At 39.5% G+C, this 12264-nt stretch overlaps 1 non-coding gene across 1 annotated transcript; it reads left to right on the top strand.

Moving 5' to 3' along the window:
- The first annotated feature begins 8851 nt into the window (after positions 1-8851).
- Positions 8852-8958, top strand: LOC125612212. Its single transcript, XR_007342548.1, has one exon. It is a non-coding gene; the product is annotated as a U6 spliceosomal RNA (small nuclear RNA).
- Positions 8959-12264: the final 3306 nt, after the last annotated feature.

The following is a 12264-nucleotide window of genomic DNA, read 5'->3' as shown; positions in this document are numbered from 1 at the left end:
TCAGTTCTGATTCTTTGTTTTCCTTCATACCACATATCTAATTCATCAATCCATCAGCAGGTTCTGTTGATTCTACCTCCAATATATATATATTCTCTCTCTCTCTCTCTCTCTCTCTCTCTCTCTCTCTCTCCCTCTCCCTTTCCCTTTCCCTCTTTCTCCCTCCTCTCAGACCAAATCATCATTATTTCTCAATAGAATATTGCTGATCGCCTACAATTCATATCCTACCAATTTGGCCCCCTATAATCCATTTTTCACGCAAAGTTGGGGCAATCCTTTAAAATATGGCACTGCTCTACTTAAAAACAGTAGTTTCTAATTCACACTCCTTGCTGTGTCTGTCAAGGCTCTGTGTGTCACCTTTCTGTTCAGCCTCATTTCTTACTACCCTCCCTCTCAATCACTGTACTTAACCACATACTGTTTTTCTGATTTTATAAAACATTCCTACTAAGACCTTTGCCCAAGCTATACCCATTTCAGTAGAACATTGTTCCCCTACACTTTGCATTGATGGTTTCTTCTCACTCATTAGAACTCAAACGCCACTGCCTCAGAAAACCCACTCCAACCACTCAATCTGAAGTAATTTCCCTCTCTTCCTTCTCATTGCTCTAATTGTGTGTGTGTGTGTGTGTGTGCGCACGTGCTTTTCTCCTTAACTGTTTTTCTGTTTCACTATAACATAAGATCTTTGAAAGTATAGAGAATATTTAGTTTATCATTCAGGGCCTTGCACAGTGTCTGATACATATAACAGGCAATCAATACACATTTGTTGAATGAATGAGTGAATAAAAAAATTACCTAATTATATTAGGTCTTCATATTGTTTTTTTTTTTTTCTTTTCATAATGCTTTGGCAAAGGGATTTGATTATGTTGGCTTTTTTTTTTCTTTAGAAAGAAAATGGAGGGCTGGGTTTGTAGCTCAGTGGTAAAGCACTTGCCTTGCATGTGTGAGGCCCTGGGTTCAATCCTCACCACTACATAAAAATAAATAAATAAAAATAAAGTTATTATGTCCATCTACAACTAAAAAAATATTTTAAAAAAAGAAAATGGAAATTGTATCCTCTACCTGCTATTACAGTAACTAACATACAGGACATATATATTAATAGCAGTAGATCATGCCTAGATTTATGCTACAATGTCCAAAATTTCAAGAATTCCTTTCTTCAATAATTATACCATCTCACTGGGTTTGTGGTGGCACATGCCTGTTATCCCAGTGGCTCAGGAGGCTGAGGCAGGAGGATTTCAAGTTCAACGCCAGCCTCAGCAAATTAGTGCAGCCCTAGGCAACTTAGCAAGACCTGTCTCAAAATAAAATATAAAAAGTACTGGGGATGTGGGCTGGAGATGTGGCCCAAGCGGTAATGCGGTCGCCTGGCATGCGCAGGGCGCTGGGTTCCATCCTCAGCACCACATAAAATAAAATAAAGATGTTGTGTCCACCGAAAACTGAAAAATAAATATTAAAAAAAAAAGTACTGGGGATGTGGCTTAGTGGTTAAGCACCTCTAGGTTCAATCCCCAGTACCAAAAAAAAAAAAAAAATTATACTATTTCTACCTCAAAAGATTTATAATATGCTAAGAATAATNAATATACATGATCAGTACATAATCGTTTTTTTTTTTTTTTTAATTTTTTAGTTCTCGGCGGACACAACATCTTTGTTTGTATGTGGTGCTGAGGGATCGAACCCGGGCCGCACGCACGCCAGGCGACCGCGCTACCGCTTGAGCCACATCCCCAGCCCCAGTTACATAAATCTTAATCCTAACTTGTGGGTTTTCATTCCATCAAATTTGTATCCTCTACCTGCTATTTAAAAACAAAAACCTCTCACACTACAAAGGAATAGACAACATATCCAGTAAGCAGTCTCATTAAAGAAGTCCTATAATTCTTCACTGTGGAAAAGTTAACCTGAAGTGCTTGGAGAACTGAGTTTACACCTTTTTATCACTCTACAGAGATCTATGCCACATATTTAAACATCCTTGTTCAACTATTATTATTCTTTTCAACAGCTCTATTAATGCAGATGTGTTCTGCCTTAATAAAATTGCCCAGGGCCGGGATTGTGGCAGAGCACTTGCCTTGAACATGTGAGGCACTGGGTTTGATCCTCAGCACCACATAAAAATAAATAAAGATACTGTGTCCATCTATTACTAAAAAATTTAAAAATATATATATTTTTAAAAAATTAAAATAAAATTGCCCAACCTCATCCATTCATTCTTCTATACAGATTGTATATTCTCACTCCCATCCCACATTGCAGTCCTGGAATGAGGTTAACACATGATGCTGCAGTGTGATGATACAGAGATGTGTGAGGGATTGTAATGGCATGTAGGAATAAGTTGTTATTCCAAAGTGTTACGACAAGCAGATGTGGTGGCCCATGTCTCTCATCCTAACAACTCAAGAGACTAAGACAGGAGGATTGAAAGTTAGAGGTTAGCCTCAAACACTTAGTGAGACCCTGTCTCAAATTTTAAAAAGTAAAAAGGGCTCAGGAGTAAAGCACCCCTGGGTTCAATCCCCAGTACCAAAAAATAACAAAGTCCTAGGACAATTCATGATGTCATAAAGGGTATGGCCAGGCTAACTTCAGGAATGGAGGGAAGAATGTGACTGTAGTTCATGATATCACAAGGAGAGGGGTAGAACTTGACACCTTAAAGAGATAGGCAAACTCTGAAATCACCAGTGGGTGGCACACAACAGGAAGTGGGTTGGGTTGTACTTGGGAAGTCAGTGATCAATGATATAAGAAGGGCATGGAACAGTCATTCATTCCTTCAAAATGATATCACTGAAAAGTACAAAAGTTTTAGGACAAAGATCACACACTGCTGCCATCTGGCCTATAGACATGTTTATTTGGCCTGCACAAAAAGTTTTAGGTTTTCTTTTCCCCAACTAGTTGCCAATTTTGGAAATTTTCATAACAAAAATTGGGATTTATGCCTTCTATTAAAAACGCTGAACTTCTGACAACCCTTAGCCCACATTCCCACATGGCAACAGCTGGCTAAAACAAAGTAATAATTTCCTTCTTTGGACAAGCAGGTATTCTTAGTTTACCACCTTGCCCACTTAGCATATTATCCGCCTAGCACTTGTAGACATTTAAGTTTGTGAAACTGGTTTGAGGAATTCCACATAACACAGAGATGAGTCAACGTTGGGAAATATGTCATAGGAGGGGAAGGTAATCTATGACAAAAGATAGTATGCAGACCTTGGAAAATTCATTGTGACAAGGTTAAAGCAGCAGGATATTTATAGCCTCTCATTTTAACTCCAAGAATGTTCTAATCCTGCTACTCTGAACTCTGAGAGCATTTTGCCTCCATTATGTTGAAGGAGTTAAGAATACGCTACCCTAAAATATGCTGCTGTGGCATATTGACTGTTTTGAATTAAAAGCACTTCCAAATAATAATAAAAACAAAAATAGGAAAGGTCACTTTGACCTTCATTATTTTTCTTTAAAGTAGGACTTGAAATTCCTATGTGAAAGATATCCTCCCTATAAACCAGTGTTCTTATAATCAAGGACAGGAAGAACATTTTGTAGAAATAAACCTTGTTAAACTATCCATAATCTTCCTAGGCACTTCTCAGTTAATTACCCTATTCTAAACACCTCCATTTTATCATATTTTCACTATTTACTACTGTTTGTCCAATTCAAGTATGGAAGTGATTGACTGTAACTGCTTCTTTGAGTCTCCACTTTCTGAAGAAGGCTTCCATGACATGTAAAACTTGTTTAAATAAATTTGCATGCTTTTCTCCTGTTAATTTGTCTTATGTTGAGCTGAGGGTTATAGCTCAGTGGTAGAGCACTTGCCTAGTATGTGTGAGGCACTGGGTTCAATTCTCAGCACTGCATATAAATAAAATAAAGGTCCATCGACAACTAAAACATCGTCTTTTGACAATTTAATTCTTTGGTCCAGCCATGACCCTAAGAAGATGGAGGTGTATTTCTGATAAGCCTCTGACAGCCCTTGACTTCTACCTTTTGCTGCCCCTACCAAAGGATCCATAAACATCACCAAGCATTCCCTAACTGTCCACATGCCTTGACTTGGACTACTTCTTTTCTTAGAATGTCCTTCGGTTTCACTAAAGTCTTAGTCCCTCTTCAAAAAAATAGTGGTGCTGGGTGTGGTGGTGCATGCCTGTAATCCCAGTGGCTCAGGAGGCTGAGGCAGGAGGATCACAAATTCAAAGCCAGCCATAGTAAGACCCTAAGCATCTTAGTGAGACCCTGTCTCAAAGGAAAAAATAAAAAGGGCTGGGAATGTGGCTCAGAGGTTGAACACCACTGGGTTCAAACCCTAGTACCCCCCAAAAATAAAAAATAAATAGAGAAATCTCTTTTCCAACCACACCCTCTTGACATTATGAAAAAAATTTTTCCATTAGGCTCCCACAGAACTTTGAAGAAATCTTTATTATAAGATTCATCATACTAGAGTAGGGGTTTCAAAATTGTTTTTAATTAGTCTCCTTGGTAGGATTAAAGATTATGAGTTATTTTAAAGCAGTATTTTTGTGTCTCCTAAGTCCTGGCAATCTAAGAACATTTAATAAATGGTCATAAGCAGATACAGAAATCTACGAGGTCAAAAGGTTATGTGGTGAGATTGTAATGGGACATGGTATTATATAATAAAGGAATGGAGCAGAATATGTCATGAGAAAATGTCTGTGCGAGGTTATTTGACGACAATAGTCTGGAAGTGTTGACTACAAAACAGGTACAAACTTCTAGGAAATCCTCCCATGTCCAAATAAGCCTTAGCATCTACCACAGTGCCTGGACCACAGTCGGCCTACAATAAATGCATGATAAATAAATTAATGAGTGAGTTGAGCTAGCATATTCTGGGCTCTAGGCCATACTAAGCCAGGTTTTGCTTCTGATCTGGGTTAGTCTGGAGTTTAGTTCTATGTCAAGCTGGAATGACACATAATTATGTTCTGTGTTGGGCCAGTCTCTTAGTTGAGTTCAAGCATAGTTGTCTGTGTCAATAAACCCTAGATGCCACATTGTGTTAAAAGAATTTTGACTGGGATTCTGACAGGACTGTGAGCTGGTTTCTGATCTGAACTTACTTGATAATGCTTGGTCTGACTTAGCAGGTCTAATCTTAAATATGAACTCCAGTTTGGGCTATGGAATGGTTTGACATTTTCCTTGGCTTTGGAATTATCCCTTAACTGAAATGATGAACTAGATCAAACCACAGAGTATGGCCATGTTCAAGGATAAAAGAACCAAGTCAAGTAACTTGAACATAATATTTTGACATATGTAAACTTGGACTAAAGATTAAAAGAATTATGAACAAACATTAAACTCTTGTCGGTTGGCTTGTTTTTGTTTTGTTGTTTTGTCATGAAACAAGTTAATAATTCTGAAACTACCTTTTTTTATATTCTAAGACAGAGAAAATAAATACCTGAATCATTTCTAGATTCCTCAATGAGTAAAAATGTGGAAAGGAAAAAGCCTAGAATAAACTCTGTGGTATAGGGTTGGAATTTAAGCAATCAATATAAACTCATAGTTTTACATATGTGGATGAATAGATGGTTAGTTTTTTGGATCCTCCAAAATGCAAATATCAAGGTAAGGTTAAACATGCAGGGAATTTATTAAAGGAAATATCTGTGAGAGTGAAAACAAGAAAAGATCCTGGGAAGCCTGAAAGCACTATCAGATTACAATGTAAAACTGACCCCAAATGAAGGAGAGAAGGAAGGAAGGAAGATTGGATGTAGGTCTTAGACTGGCCTGCAGTTCGAAGGAACACTGACCATGCCATCAGATAGTCTCTGTAAGAGGAGCACCAGTACCCCAGGAAGGGGCCTATCTTAGAATCCTTGATGTACTCAGTCATTGGCTGAGGAATGCCTGAGTGATGCAGGACCTTGACATAAACATGGAGATGAATCTCTGAACACAGCAACAGGTCCAAGTCTCTACAGGGGCCAGTCTGTGGCATTAAACAGATGTGATAGAATCCACCAACCCTGAGTCCTTTCGATTTTTTTTTTTTTGTAGTTGTAGATAGACACAATACCTTTATTTTATTTGTTTGTTTTTATTGGTGTTGGGGATCAAACCCAGTGCCTCACACATGCTAGGCAAGTACTCTATTACTGAGCCACAACCCAAGCGCTCCATTCCTTTAGATTTCTTTATGATGGCATTAATCTTTACCATGCCTCCCCTGGTCTACCCCTAAGGGTAAGACATTATGGACAGTAAGGATACTAACAAATCTCCAGAGACTTTCCTTAAAGCATACAATTTCTGAAATATTTATATTAATTCCATATGATATAACAATATATGCTTAAGTAAAATTGCATATATGCAAGTATATATAAAAAGGAATTATTAATAATTGATTTGAAGAAAAGATAACAAAATGTTACATTTTTAATCCTAGATATTTGTTGCATTTTTCAGAACCTTTCTGTAGTTAACTTTTATTTTACCCAATAAAATCTAGAAAGCAAAAGAAAGTATCAGCTCTTAGGTGAACTGGGATAGAGTCTTCAGTTGGTTTGTAGCTATCAGTGATCCTCTCTCATATGCCTATGGTGTGTTGTAAAAAGGTAAACATTTAAATTAATGTTTTAAAAAGTTTATTTGAGCAGTTACCATTCATGAATCTGATAGCACCAAATCATAGGCAGTCTAGACTCCACAAAGGCAGTGTAAGGGGAATATTTTATAAGGTGTTTGTGGAAGCAAGATAACCTGGAAGAGTATATTAGACAAGGCCTAATTTTCCATTGAAGACACCAGTAATCTTTGGTTCATTTAGGGTTTTTTTTTAACCAATTTTTTTCCTATATATCACATACAGCTGCCCCTTTAGAATTATAACACTGATTTGATTTGACTCTTTTTACATACCTCCCCGCCCCCCAGCCTACAAACCTTAATTGTGTTATGTCAGTAGTTATTTCACCCCTGGAATGAGAAACTCAAAAGGATTCTACAGTGACTTCAAAATAGCTGTTATGGGGAGCCACTTCAGAAAGCACTCTAAGTCCAAATTCAAATCAAAAGAGAGCTTTATTTACCTGGCCAGGGACTGTCACCCACCTGTAGAGACTCAAGCAGCTTCCTGGTCCATCCAAGGAGAATATGAGCATAAAAACCACAGTGACTTGTTTATCATCATGTAATCTAGGCAATCACAGAAATTAAAACATTAATAAGTGGAGCCTGTGGGCTCCAGGCAGGACTGGAGTTTTCCAGTCAGCAAGCGATAAACAGAAGTTAAAAAAGCATTAGCTTTGCAGTTCAGTTGACCACAGTCCCAGGTTCAAGCAGGTGCTAGACAGTCGCATCTGAATTTGGGGTTGGCGGGGCAAGAATCTACTTCAAAGTCACAGTAGACCCACAAGGGCATTCAAACACAGGATGTAGCTCACCACGACCACCACTACATCCTGAGTACAAAGTATAGAAAAACAAATTTTTTAATAAGAAAACAGCTTTCATTTCAGTTTCTCAGAAACAGCTCTTGTAACAGTTTTTTATAGAAGGCAGCAAAATGGAGTATTAGGTCTGTCTGTGACATTCTTGCTTTATAATCGTCTTATCTCACTTATCAAAATCTTATATCTATAATCTATAATATAATTTTTTACTAATCTATAACCTATAACTTACACTCTTACTGATTTATTCATCAGTTCACACCACAACATATCTATATAGCAGAACAAACTCTTCAGAGAACCATGAAGACTTCCTAAAAGCTGCCACCTCCCTCCCCAGGTTCATTGTATTGTCCTAAGCACGTTCCTCTGCTATAAAATCTTTTTTTTAAGAATTCAACCTTTATTTTTAATTTATTTTATTTTTTTATGTAGTGCTAAGTGCCTCACCTATGGGAGGCAAGCATTCTACCACTGAGCTACAACCCCAGCCCTGCAGTAAAATCTTGAATTTTAATATGTCAGGTTTGCTCAGTCTTCCTTCTTTTCCTCTAAAACCTATCCTTTTTCCTAAGATTCTCTTTTTCCTTTTTCTTTTTTATCAATTATATTCTTTACATTTGTCAAGACTGAATTCTTTCCTTTGCAGAAAGTCTTTCTTGATTGGCTTATCACCAAGCCCTTCTCTGTGTTCCTCTTGGTAACTTCTCACTTTATCAAATCTGCCTTAGGTATTCTTTATCCTTCTTGGCCTCTTGGCAGAATGTGATGCTGTTGGGCAGGCCCCTGTTGGCACTCTTTCCTCCTTTAGCTTCCTTATTAGAACATTCTCAACTTCTTCCTTCCTCCCTAACCTTTTCTCCTGTCTCCTCCTCAACCTCCTGTTACCTAAACATAGGAAGGGATCCTCCAGTGATCTCTTGGGTTGAGTAGACTTATTTATCTGCAATGTCTGATACCCTTCCTCACCACCATTTCAGTGTTTTCTATTTGTAATGCCATCATATCCATCTGGCAAGGAAAGAGGCAAGCTAAGAGCAAACATAGACTTCTACATAGCCCCTGAGTCCCCCAGGCATGGAGTCCTTCCCTGATTATAGTCACAGCATTAGGTACATTGGCAAATGGTAAGAGTAAAACCTTCTAGGAATCACCTGGTAGCTGCTAAATCTTCTAGAAATCCCAAAACTAAAATCTCTGAAGACTCTGAGTAGTCACTCAGAGCATATGGTCTTATGCAACTCCTGGAACCCAAACTTGGAAGCCATCCCAGGAGTTAGGTAAGCTGGAGGACAGTATGATCTTGTCAGCCCAGAAAATGCACTTCCATAAAAGTATGGAAGTTTGTGCTCATTTCAGAAGCACATATACCAAAATTGGAACAATACAGAGAAGATTAGCATGGCCTCTGCACAAAAATAACATGCAAATTTGTGAAGGCTTGTATATATATTTTTTAAAGTATGGAAGTTTTATAGTGTCTGATTGCCTTTTCCCTGTGTTAGTAAGAGAATACAAAGGCTTATTTATTTATTTATTTATTTTGGTTAATGTGAGATACTATGATCAAAAATGGTAGCAGATGTCGGGCACTGTGGTGCAGGTCTGTAATCCCAGCAGGCAGGAGGCAAGAGGAAGATAGCGAGTTCAAAGCCAGCCTCAGCAAAAGCAATGCACTAAGCAACTCAGTGAGACCCTGTCTCTAAATAAAATACAAAATAGGGATGGGGATGTGGCTCAGTGGTCCAGTGTCCCAGTGACCTGGGAGGCTGAGGAAGGAGGATCTAGTTTAAGGCCAGCCTCAACAATATAGCAAGAACTTCAGCAACTTAGTGAGATATTGTCTCAAAGTAAAAAAGAAAAAAGACTAGGGATGTAACTTAGTGGTAAAGTGCCCCTGGGTTCAATCCCCAATACCAAAACAAAGAAAAAAAGGTAGCAGGCTGGAGATGTAGCTCAATGGTAGAGCTCTTGCCTAGCATGTGTGAGGCCTTGAATTCAATACCCAGCACTGAAAAGAAGTAGGAGGAGAAAAAGAAGTAGGAAGAGGAGGAGAAAGAAAAGGAAGAGAAAGTGAAGAAAAGGGAGGAGAAGGAGGAAGGGGAAAGGTAGGGAAAGAGGAAGAGGAAGAAGAAAGACAGCAACAGTGTGTAGGACTAGATCCCCCAAGAACATTTCTTTCTTTTTTTTTTTTTCCAAGAACATTTCTTTAGAGAAAAAGGCAAAGTTCCATTTGTAGCCTGGGAAAGTTCCCTTTCACAAGGATGAGTGGCCCTTGGATTTCCTGACAAGAGTTGTGAAAAACCTTAATCTAAGGTCATCATGATAGCAGATTATTATCCCAATTATATTAGCAGATTTTTTTAAAATATTGATTTTTTAGTTGTAGTTGGACACAATATATTTTATTTATTTATTTATTTATTTTTATGTGGTGCTGAGGATCGAACCCAGGGCCTCGCGCACGTGCTAGGCGAGTGCTCTACCACTGAGCCACAACCCCAGCCCCATATTAGCAGATTTATATGATAGCAGAGATTCTGTTTTAAACTTCAAAGGCATGATACTAAAAAAAAAGGATTAATATATATGTGTGTCAAGGATTTGAAAAGGATATGTGAATTTACTATGTGTCAGGCTCTATCCTAGGTATTTTATGTTTTTTTTAAATCTTTTTTATTGATTTTATTTTTTAAAATACACAACAACAGTGGAATGCATTACAATCCTTATTACACATACAGAGCACAATTTTTTGTATCTCTGTATACAAAGTATGTTCACGCCAATTTATGCCATTATATATGCACTTTTTTGCATTACAATTCTTAATACACATATACCACAATTTTTCATATCTCTGTTTGTATATAAGGTATGTTGACACCCAATTCAAGTCTTCATACATGTACTTTGTATAATGATGACCATCACATTCCACCATCCTTGCTATCCCCTTCCCCCTCCTTTTCCCTCCCACTCCTCTTCCCTACCTAGAATTAATCTAATCCTCCCATGCTCTCCCTCCCTGGCCCCCTATGAGACACCCCTCCTTACTTTATGTTATGTGTGAGAGAAAAGTGAGTTATTACCAATAAATTCTGTTCACCAATGGGCCTCCATCTCCTCCCATGGATGAGCACACCCATATACACTCTTCCCCATTAACAATGGATATCATTCAAGATCTCATCTAAGGCCAACTCCTCCATTTTTGTGATGGTTCCCATCCCATCTTACCTAAATGGTTATATTTCAGATCTATTAAATGGAATTTGAGATACCATAAACTAATAATTACAGGCAAGAACATCCTTCAAGTTAAGAAAATTATTAATTGACTCTCAAGTGTAAGGCAAGAGTAGATGTCCCTAAGATTTTTCACAAGGAGATCAACTAGGCTAAGAATCAGGAGGTCTATTGGAAGGGTATTAGAGGTATCAAGTAATGGGTACGTCATCAACTCTTTGAACTTGGGCAAATTACTTAGATTCATTTATTTGAGAGAGAGGCACCATCAACAAAGCCAGAAAAATTACCTTTTAACCCTTGGATCCTCTCTATAACATGTTCCCTGAATTAGTCATTGTTCTCACAAGCAACAGAAATCAACTGAGCTATGCAGAAAAAAACTTGATTTAAAGATACTGGTGGTCCACAGAATCTCCAGGCAGGCTGGGAAACCAGGGTTGGAGGTTCCACAGCCAGAAATGAAGCCCAAAATTATATCCTAGAGCTAATCTGATGAAGATAGCACAGCTGCCACTAGGCCCAGACCTTGTGCCTTCATCATGGGCCCCTCAACACTGGACACTGGATACCTACTTCTGGATCCACTGCCACTGTTACTGGTGATAACTGGACAGAGCCATTTTACTAGAAGAGACTCCACATAGCATGCTTTTTTGCATTCCCAGTTTCATACCCACTTCCGTTTATCTGAGGAAGCTAACTCATCCTCAGTCCTCTACTAAGGGAAGTTGTGGTAGCTATGGCTATTCCATAAACAGAGCTGGCTACAGTTGGACAAGCCATAGGACTTGACTCAAGAACCACAAAATGCGGAAGATGGCGGCGAGGGGAGTGCATTGCCCCCGTGTGCCGCGTCACTGTGTGGGAGTATGACGAGTCAGGACTGCTAAAGGCTATCTTGTTAGGAATTTCCAGCAATAGTGGGGTGCTCCGGAACCTGGAGGAAGGATTTCCATCGCACGAGGATCGGCTACGGGGACTCAAACGCGAGAGATTTGTTGCACAGAGGGTAACACTGCTTATTCAGCAAATCGCCCCGCGGCTAGAGTCTGCAGCACGCGCTGGGAAACGAGGAGACAGCAGCGCAGGGATACAGCGCTGCAGTTTCTGCCAGCCGTGCAAGCGCCGTACTCAGTGCTGAATTCTGGGTTCGAGACAGGGGAAGGAAGCGGTCCATCGCGGTTCTCCACACCAGTCAGACCACAGAGGAGGCCAGCGGCCACCATATTGGAGAGCTGACGTCACCATCCCTGTTTTCGACTGACCGCAGCTCATTCAGCCATAGAACAGGTAATTTCAGGCTGCCATTCGCCTGCGGCTTGCAGACAGATTACTCAGGCTCAGTGCCTCAGTGCTTCTTGGAGCCTGCTCTTATCAGAGTATACACCGAGCACGGAGCAGCCGAGTTCCGGCTCCCGGAGCGGCCCTGGCCCAGGGCGTAGGAGCCCGCGGAAACTGCTGCTTGGAGCCTGCTCTTATCAGAGCATACACCGAGCACGGAGCGGCC

The sequence above is a fragment of the Marmota marmota genome, unplaced genomic scaffold, assembly GCF_001458135.2.
Source record: "Marmota marmota marmota unplaced genomic scaffold, marMar, whole genome shotgun sequence".
Taxonomy (NCBI): Eukaryota; Metazoa; Chordata; class Mammalia; order Rodentia; family Sciuridae; genus Marmota; species Marmota marmota.
The sequence above is the reverse complement of the archived record's forward strand: the minus strand, read 5'-3'. Positions and strand labels throughout refer to the sequence as shown.